At 42.0% G+C, this 10,070-nt stretch overlaps 1 protein-coding gene across 1 annotated transcript in view; it reads right to left on the reverse strand.

Moving 5' to 3' along the window:
• The window catches only part of LOC115109276 (synaptic vesicle glycoprotein 2B-like), a 46,930-nt gene extending 37,459 nt beyond the window's left edge, over positions 1 to 9,471 (reverse strand). Inside the window, exon 1 of the mRNA XM_029634015.2 lies at positions 9,308 to 9,471. The gene's annotated coding sequence lies outside the window, so the exon portion shown is untranslated. The remainder of the gene's footprint in view (positions 1 to 9,307) is intronic.
• Between the last annotated feature and the right edge of the window lie 599 nt (positions 9,472 to 10,070).

Genomic DNA, 10,070 nt, shown 5'->3' on the forward strand with positions numbered 1-10,070 from the left:
ATTTATAAAGCCCTTTTTACATCAGCAGTTATCACAAAGTGCTTATCCAGAAACCGAGCCTAAAACCCCAGAGAGCAAGCAAAACTCCCTATCTAGGCTATGGACGGTCACTCCCTTGGTACCTGCTGCCTACGTTGGCTACATCTGAGGGAAACTGCAGGCGGTTTGCAGGCATGAATCTGTGTCAACCTGGTACATACAAATGGTCTCTGTTTCCATGGTCAAGATTCTATGGTTTCTCCTGACTTTATGTAAGGAGCAGCATATCTATCAAGTGTCTGAGTAGGAATGTGATCTAGGATCAGTTTTTCCTTTTAGATGACACCATGAATAAGATTACATGGACAGGGGTGACCTGATCCTCGATTTGATATTTTATGTTCCTGGTGTTGTTCTTTAAGGGAAAGTTCACCCAAATTACAAAGTGACACATTGGTCTCCTTACCCTGTAAGCGGTCTATGTACAAGGTATTACAGTAATCCATGCTTTGGTTTAGTTTCCCTGGCAGTGGCTGGCACCGTTTCCAAATGCTAACGTTTTAGCATGTGTGGCACAAATCCCATTCAAATTATGGGACCGATATTAGCATTTCATCGCAACATGTTCAAATCATCTATAAGTGTGATAAGGTTTTTTCTTGGGCAGTAGTACATCATTACTGCCTCAGGGATCAAAGGACCAGAAACGGGCGTAATGCAGATAATCAAGTAGAAAGGCACATGAGAACCAGTGTGGAGCTACAGCCACAGCACAGCAGAGAGCACTTGGGTGCTGCATCAGGTCTGCACACATGATTGTGGCAACCTTAATAATACAGTAGCAACCTTTTCTAACAACCTCTGTGTCTGCCCCCTGACTAATCAGGCCACATCAATGTTTGAGGAAAAGGTTAGTCAGCCAACATGAACCATGGGAAGCCAAATGTCATACATGACATATTGATGATATCTGAACAGGTATAGATATAATTCTGAGTTTGTATGTGTAACAACTTTCACTAATTGGCAGGCATGCAACGCATACCCAAAATCTCCATATTTAACAAAGTAAGAAGTCTTTATAGGGTGTGTGTCACGGTGATTATTGGCATGGCTGGATGGAATATACATGTTGACCAATGAGACTGGTCGTTGGCTGGAACTAACACAGTGCACAATCTGTAATCCCCCGCATTGAGATCAAACCTCAACCAGCCCACTTATTCTCAGTGACTGGACTGACCCCCCCGATCTGTGTCCAGCTCTTTCTCTCTCTAACCCACCCTTACGCTAATGCAGAGAGAGAGAGGGAGAGAGAAAGACAGAGAGCGTGTGTGAAAGGGACAGAGAGAAATCAGACATTGAGATCGGCTGCCCCGCAATTGAATCTTGCTAAAGACTACAGAAATGTAATTTTTTATTTTATTTTTTTATTTCACCTTTATTTAACCAGGTAGGCTAGTTGAGAACAAGTTCTCATTTATGTCCAGCGCTGCTCCGAAAGCTTTAGATTATTGTTCCAGCAGCAGAAAAACAGGGCCAAACATAAAAGATGCAGCACTCCATGCTTCGATGTCAACACTGAACTGATAAAGTCAGGAGTGAAGGATGGCAGGAGGAGACCCGGCTTTTATTGCTGCGTATGAGAAAGAAATTAATGTCTGGCTGAATGAAAAAACAATCCCTCCCTTTCATTGGTGTCTTTCTACACACGAGTAGACTGGTTTTATTAGAGCACGTTGACATCTCTATTCCTTGACTGGATCTAATCTCGACATTAGTTGTTGTAGTCTGGGAAATGTGAAATTTACCCTGAAAAGTGGCATAGGAGGCCATTCGTAACTCATCTCAAACCAGGTTGTCAATTTTCACCAGTTTTCATTGTCTCGGTCTGAAAACAAACAAAATAAACTCTGTCTCATGTGACCATCCTCGCTCTCGCTCTAGTCAGAGGACAACACTTCTCCCATGATCCAGAGTGTTTCAGGTTACTGCCCCGCCTTGCCCATCCTGCCGTGGTTCTCTCTTTGCTGACGCCATGCCCAGCTGGGAGTTTCATAACACTAGCTTGTGCCTTTCAGTTGGGTAGGTACTCTATCCAGAACTCCGTCTATCTGGTTTCGACTCCATCTACTTGGCTTTGAGTCTGTCTACCTGGCTTTGACTCCATCTATCTGGCTTTGACTCCACCTGGCTTTGACTCCATCTATGCCTTTCTCTATCATGTATAAATGTATATCCCCAAGGCCATTAGAATAATATAGAGGACACTATAGGACTATGAGGTTTGTTTGGTTGGAAAAATACAGTACTTTATAGAATGCTTCGGAAGTTGATTTAAAACATCTCGCTAAACTGTTACTAGGCAGGTTTCCATTGACCCAGGTTTATTCGACAAACGCAATGTCGCAAAAAAAAAATCATTGCGACATGTGTAAAGGAAACAGCAGATATAGGATACATTTTCTAAAGATCGACCACATTTCTATCTGTTCGACATGGGTGGATTTTTCTTTATTAAGACAAATGATGATGGAAACTTTTTTTCGAATAAATTATGGATTGGCAAATAATAATGAAGGTAGCCTACGGGGCACGTGATGTCACCGCATAACTATAAAGCTCCACCCCAAAATTAATTGTAAATGCCTACGTCTTGCAAAATCAATTTTCAACTATAAAAATGATGTTTCTTTGAAGGAAATGGATTGTTCTTACTTTCAAGAATAGCTGAAATTCTTCATGTTACTTTTCTGGTTGGTTGGCAAGTTCCACCATCTAATTACTTCAGATCTACAGGAGTGCACGTTTCACCATCTAATTACTTCAGATCTACAGGAGTGCACGTTTCACCATCTAATTACTTCAGATCTACAGGAGTGCACGTTTCACCATCTAATTACTTCAGATCTACAGGAGTGCACGTTTCACCATCTAATTACTTCAGATCTACAGGAGTGTTTCACCATCTAATTACTTCAGATCTACAGGAGTTTCACCATCTAATTACTTCAGATCTACAGGAGTGCACGTTTCACCATCTAATTACTTCAGATCTACAGGAGTGTTTCACCATCTAATTACGATCTTGCACGTTTCACCATCTAATTACTTCAGATCTACAGGAGTGCACGTTTCACCATCTAATTACTTCAGATCTACAGGAGTGCACGTTTCACCATCTAATTACTTCAGATCTACAGGAGTGCACGTTTCACCATCTAATTACTTCAGATCTACAGGAGTGCACGTTTCACCATCTAATTACTCAGATCAGAGTCTCACCATCAGGAGTGCACGTTTCACCATCTAATTACTTCAGATCTACAGGAACGTTTCACCATCTAATTACTTCAGATCTACAGGAGTGCACGTTTCACCATCTAATTACTTCAGATCTACAGGAGTGCACGTTTCACCATCTAATTACTTCAGATCTACAGGAGTGCACGTTTCACCATCTAACTACTTCAGATCTACAGGAGTGCACGTTTCACCATCTAATTACTTCAGATCTACAGGAGTGCACGTTTCACCATCTAATTACTTCAGATCTACAGGAGTGCACGTTTCACCATGTCATCAACCGAGGCGATACGTTGGCACATGAGAATTATTACAATATGCAAATATTAGTCAATTATTGCATTCTATCCATGTTGGCTTTCACGGGCTACCTGAGACATGAACCAGATAGGTGGGAGAACATACAAGCTGCCGCCAATATATTAATGCACAATTTGCCTAAATGGGTATTTAGGTATTTATTTTCATTCAACAGTGTAGGTTTTTGAGATAAATAGTTTTTAGTTGTGACGTCATTACGTCAAGGTGTTTTCAAAGTTCCATGGAAACGCACCCTAGCAGGTAATTGTTGCATCTATTTTCTATGCAAACTTTCTAAATGTTGACAGAAAAATCACTGGACAAGTTAATGGAAACATAGCTAATGATGCTGCCTTGTTCTTTTGCATACGTGTTCATTTAAAAGAGTTCTCTTGACATCAGTGTCTGTAACTGGCCTCCTGAGTGGCGCAGTGGTCTAAGGCACTGCATCGCAGTACTAGATGCGTCTAGTACTGCGATGCAGTGCCTTAGACCACTGTGCCACTCAGGGGGCCATCACTACAGATCTGGGTTCGAGCCTGGGCAGTGTCGTAGCCGGCTGCAACCGGGAGACCCATGAGGCGGCGCAAAATTGGCCCAACGTCATCCGGGTTAGAGGAGGGTTTGGCACGCTGGGATGTCCTTGTCCCATCTCGCTCTAGCAATGCCATGTGGCGGCCGGGCGCATGCATGCTGACTTATGTCACCAGCTGTACAGTGTTTCCTCTGAAGCTGGCTTCTGGGTTAAGCGAGCAGTGTGTCAAGAAGCAGTGCGGCTTGGCGGGGTTGTCTTTCGAAGGAAAGACCTTCGCCTCTCCTGAGTCCGTACGGGAGTTGCAGTGATGGGACAAGACTAACTACCATCTGGATATCACGAAAAAGGGGTAAAAAATAAATAAAAATGTGCTGTCCCCTCTTCCCACTAATTGATGTGATGTGAGGATTCCATTGCTTATATTTGTATATCTCCGTTAGAGCCTCATATGTCTGTATTTCTATCTTAATTAGTGCTAAAACAAAATAGGTTTGTTTTAAGCATCTGGTGTATCAGATTCAGATCTGATGCTTGAGTGAATCTTGTTATAAAGGGAAGAATACTGTACCTAGTGTTCGGTGTTGTTACGTCATTAAAGTTTGCTGGAGCTTTTTGCGCATAAAGGCAATGACTCATAGTTTAGTCCAAAACAGAACTGAAGCCAAAACCGAATCATTTTACATCTGCTCAAGAAACCGAGCAAGACATTGTAGTCTCAGCAAATGAAAATGCTCACACGTAGGCTAATTTCATGGTTCTGCTCTGGCAGTATTATTTTTTATCTTCACCACTATCACTAACTCTCCATTGCGATGTATTTCATCAACATCTCACATACAAATAAGATAGATATGTTCTGACACATCCCAATTTAGGGTGTATGGTAAATATCAGAGATATAAACCAAGCCATCCCTGGGTGGGGGAATAAAATATATGTTATAAGGCCTGTTGTGCCAGTCAGGGGCCAGGCTGAGGGGTGGCAGTGTGCTGGTCTCATGCTGTCATCTACCCCGCAAATAAAAAGGGATAAATAAAAGTGAGAGGTCCATTAAACGGAGAGGGGGAGGCTGATGTCTATTACTCGGCCCTCCAGTGTGTACCGTTATGCTTCAAGGCACATAGAACAGAGCACACATTAGTTTCAATAATTTGTTATTGATTCACTTTCTGGCCCTCAGTTCTTTAAGAACACTACCAATGGACAGAGAGATTCCAGATTGCTATGGGGCCCGTTCTACAGATAAAATGGAATTTACTGGATCATTCTCATAGCCTCTTGTTAATTGAACCCACTTTTCATTTCCGGCCAGTCTCATCAGTGTCATTCAACAAGTGTCCTAATGACATTGCTGTGTGACCAATGATTCAGCACAGGAGATTGGATATATTGTTAGGAGTAAACCATTGGTCATCAATGATCGTCATGCCCAGGTAGCAATTGAAGATTGCTATTGACATAATATCGCCGATGGTACCTCCTTTGCTGGCAGTGTGTCATCATGAGGTAGCCATACCATCTATTGTAGCTTTACTGATCACCAAAGACAGAACTGAGATAATAACCTCGGACTAGAACTCATCATGATGTTATTGACGAGCTCCCAATGACTGTCACTGTGTATTCTCACTACAGTGGCTGTGGGGAGAGACTACTCACTGTGTGCACCAACAGGGTCCAATGTTCAGGCACACATAGGACATGTCTCCTATGACCAATATCCCTGGGCAGCTATCACTCACTTCAAAAGGAATGGTCACAATGACAAAGTCAGGGAATCAGTTGGGAAGCCCTAAGCTGCTTGACATGTGTTAAATGAAATATGATGGCATGGGTCTGAACAGCCTTTGTGACCTGAGGGGAGAACAAAGGGTCCACTGGAAGAGGTTCAGCGATGATAGCCGAGCCGTGAGTTTAAGATGAAGTGGAGGATCTTCTGTGTCGTTAGGAGAAGTGCCTCTATGCTGCTGTAACTCATGGTTAAATATTAAAGAACCCACTGGCGTCTGACTGCACATTCTATTTACTGCCTCCTACAACCGTCCATCCTAGAGCCAGAGAGAGACGCTTTCTCTGAGATGGGTCTCAGGAAGGACATTGCTATGCTATTTTCATTACTGGTATTGTTCTGGAAGACCATTTTGTTGTAATTATGTAATGTCCAGGGACGTACTGTAGCGGTAAAATTCAACATTATGAATGGCGTCAGCAGATAAAATAAAAGAACAAAGCTTCAAAACACACATGAAGGTGTTCAAAGAGGCCACGGAGAGAAGGAGGGTCATGAAAAGGAAGAGAGAACAAGGGAAAGAGAGAGAGATGCTTTAAAGTGCAGCATATTAAAGATTCATATTCAGGGACAGTCTGTACCACATTATTTTCAGCCCCCAAAGCCCTCAGCTGTACAGCTATATAGCATCAATAGACTCTTAAGCAGTTAGCATTAGAAGGAATACTTTCAACCATGTTTGAAGAGTCTTGATGATTCACCGGATAGAGCTTCTAATGTATAGTATCATGAATGTAACATTACTGAAGTTGTCCTTTTTATTTAAAATTCATATTTTCTTGCCAATTTTCTTGCAATCATCTGCGTAAATTGCAGGCAATTATTTTGTATGTGTACAAGCATTAGCATATTCTATGGCTTTTTCTCATTTGGGCAAAAGTCCATCTTCCTTCCTCTCTCTGTGACCCAGAAACCGATAAGTGACAGAGTGGTCGAGTGCCAATTCGTTAACAGGCAAACGGTCCTCCCCTCTATAGCCTCCTTTTGGCGAAGAAGCACAAGTGTACCTTACCGCAGAAGAGTTTTGACATCTGCCAAACACCCTTTGAATCAGCTGTTGTATTGTCGCAGGAGAAAAGCATGCAGACATTTAAAAACGATGTGGTACTAAACATTTTAATTACAACTGACTTATTTAGTTATCACTTTACAAGTTTCTTTTGATATCCACTCTTGTAAACATAATTTGCCTGATGACGAGCGAGTGGAAAAGGAGCTTATTTCAAACAAGAGCATTTTCATCTCCATTCATATTCCTCGCCACCTCTCCTCGATTACCTTTGACCTTTTTTAAAAGGAGGCGAGAGAGGTTGGAGGAGTGAGGATGCAGGAGTGAGGATGCAGGAGTTGAGCAAATCTAATTGAGAAAAGGCCGGTCAGTCAATTTCCTCACTCGATAGTGGAGGGCCCACTATAAAACCAAACCACTGGTCCTGGCTCTCAACCCACAGTAAATTGAACTGACCACATAATGTCCCTGGTACATACAAAGAGCATTGAGTAAGTATTTGGCATTTGATTAATGTATTTGTTTTATAACAATCAGCATTTCTCCAAATAGATTGACCATCAAATTAAATTACCTTTAAATATTTTGAATGAATCTATTTAGTTATATTTGTTTTGGGGTTTTACTTCATGCATGAAGTATTGCTACCTGGTTTTAACATAGTCCTGGTGTTTTCACTTTTTAGAAGCTACATATTGTCCCTGTATAGATCAGACGTACAGGATTGAAAACAACATTCTCTCGACCTTTCAACAGGGACAAACTGTCAGATTGTCAAGATGAAAGTAGTATTTTCCCTTGGGCATCTAAGTTAGCTACAGAACCTGTTGCAGCAAAGCATTGATGTTTCGTCCCGTTGTTTAATATCGAGTCTCCCCTCAACCTGTCTTTTTGGATTAAACACACATTTTACCTGCAACACTTTATTGGTGCACACCATATCTCAAAGCACACCAGCCATCTCAGAGATCTAATCGTCTAAGATATCCTGTCAACTTCTAAATGTTGGATATTTTGCTCTGGAGCATTTGATTGAGCTCTTACACACATACGATCTTCTTCCTGATCGTGGTTAAGATGAATGTGGAATACAGATAAAACGTGACTGAAATACCCAGGGACCTCTCTGGGCCCACTGGCCTCGGTGTCCTGGTATGGAGGGTGCTTATGGGAGTCCCATTCCCCTCTCCCATCTGTCCACACTTTGCATGTGACAGCAGGTTAAGAGAGAGTGTAAGTGGGCTTGTTCTGGCTGTTGTCTTCTTAGGAGGAGAATAACGTGCTAACAGGCCAGCTCTGGTTATGTGATCTAAAGACAGTAATGCACCACCGTGCTTTGCTTCTGTCTTGCATAGGCAAGATTATTATTGATAAATAATGCATATGTTCCTTTCCACTGCAGGAAGCAGCCTGTCCCCTCACACACACACTCCCTCAGTAAAGCCCAGCTAAGTAGAGCAATAGAACCTACACTAATTTAGCTGCAGCATCACATCAATTCTGTGATCTATGTACTATGCTGTTCCTGTCCATTAGTGTTCTGTATTTTGTCATATTCTATGTTTTGTGTGGACCCCAGGAAGAATAGCTGCTGCTTCTTCAACAGAGGATCCAAATAAAAATTGTATAGCACAGCAACAAACTCTTGGTACATTCTTTGATTTAAACAACATTCTCTCATCCGTAGCAACTTTTACTGCACACTACAGTAGAAATGAATAGCGCTGGAATCTGTGGCAATCGCTTTCATGAGTATCTTCACGATATTACAGTATATTGGAAACAAACAAAATGTCAAAATATGCATTTCACTGTTAGTCTACACCTGTTGTTTACGAAGCATATGAAATCAAATTTTATATGATTTAAACTTTTTTTTTTTGCATTTGTTTTCACATCCTTGCTATTCTGGTCATGATTTCTTACCCTAACAGTGGTTTTCCTGGTTAAATAAATGAATAATACAAAAATATAAGTATCAAATACATTTTCATTGGCAATGCTCCATTAATGACTCAAAACATTTCAGGGAAAAGTGTATCTGAAATGTATGTATTGATTGTGCAATATCACTCGTAATCTATCTTGCTGAAATTGGAGTTCCTTCCTTAGTGTCCTCGTCATTTATTTGAAGACCGTGTTTACTGCATTTGCTTATCTGTAAGGTTTTCCCAAAACTACCCTGGAATGATTTCTGTTTTAAGATGTGAAAAAAGTGCTGAAAAGTGCAGGGCTTTTTGAGATCGCATCCTCAGCCTTTGCCTCCAGCCTTTTTTCTAGGATAAAAACACCAGCAAATATTCTATCAGAATCTAATCTAAAATCAAGAGAAAATAATGCATTTGAAATGAAAAAACATCAACAAACAAACAAAAATGTTTCATCTTACCAGTGTTGGCATCAAAACAGTAATTCCTCCTTTAGATAAAGACCAAAACATCCCTTAAAAGAGGTTCAAATCCAGGACTGGGGCCTATGGTAGTAAAGTAACAGAGGATACCCTCCTCTAGCTTCAGTGTACAACTCAGGAACAGATTAGGGTCTGCGCCTGCTATCCTCCCCACTCATCAAAGGAGGAGCTCCCTATCCCTGATCACGCCCACCCCATCACACTCACTATGGTAGAGTCCACCCAACCTCTCTGCAACAACAAGCTCACACCTCTTCCCCGGCAGGAAGGAGAGACACACTACTGCGCTGAATTGTGTGTGTGTGCGCGTGTGTGTGTGTGATGGAGGGAGAGTGAAAATGAGAGGAGAGCAGAGATGTGGAGGAGGGATTGAGGCTGGCAGATGGGTGGCTGGTGATACCTAGTCAGTTGCACAACTGACTGCATTCAACCAAAATGTGTCTTCTGCACTTAATGCAGCTCTTCTGAATCAAAGAGGTGCGGGGGGGCTGCCTTAATCAATGTCCATGTCATCGGCACCTGGGGAGCCGGTGTTGTTGGGGGGTTAACTACCGTGTTCATTTTCCCCCCAGGTATACGAACCAGCAACCTTTCGGTTACTGGCCCAATGCTCCTAACAGCTAGGTTATCTGCTGCCTCGTGTTGGCTTAGGTTAAAGTGGAAATGGATGATCTTGCTGTACTCCTACAATAGACAGTGGGAGGAGAGGCAGCTCAGCTCAGAGCTGCCGTTTGTCTTGTGA

This window comes from Oncorhynchus nerka, linkage group LG25, assembly GCF_034236695.1.
Source record: "Oncorhynchus nerka isolate Pitt River linkage group LG25, Oner_Uvic_2.0, whole genome shotgun sequence".
Classification (NCBI taxonomy): domain Eukaryota; kingdom Metazoa; phylum Chordata; class Actinopteri; order Salmoniformes; family Salmonidae; genus Oncorhynchus; species Oncorhynchus nerka.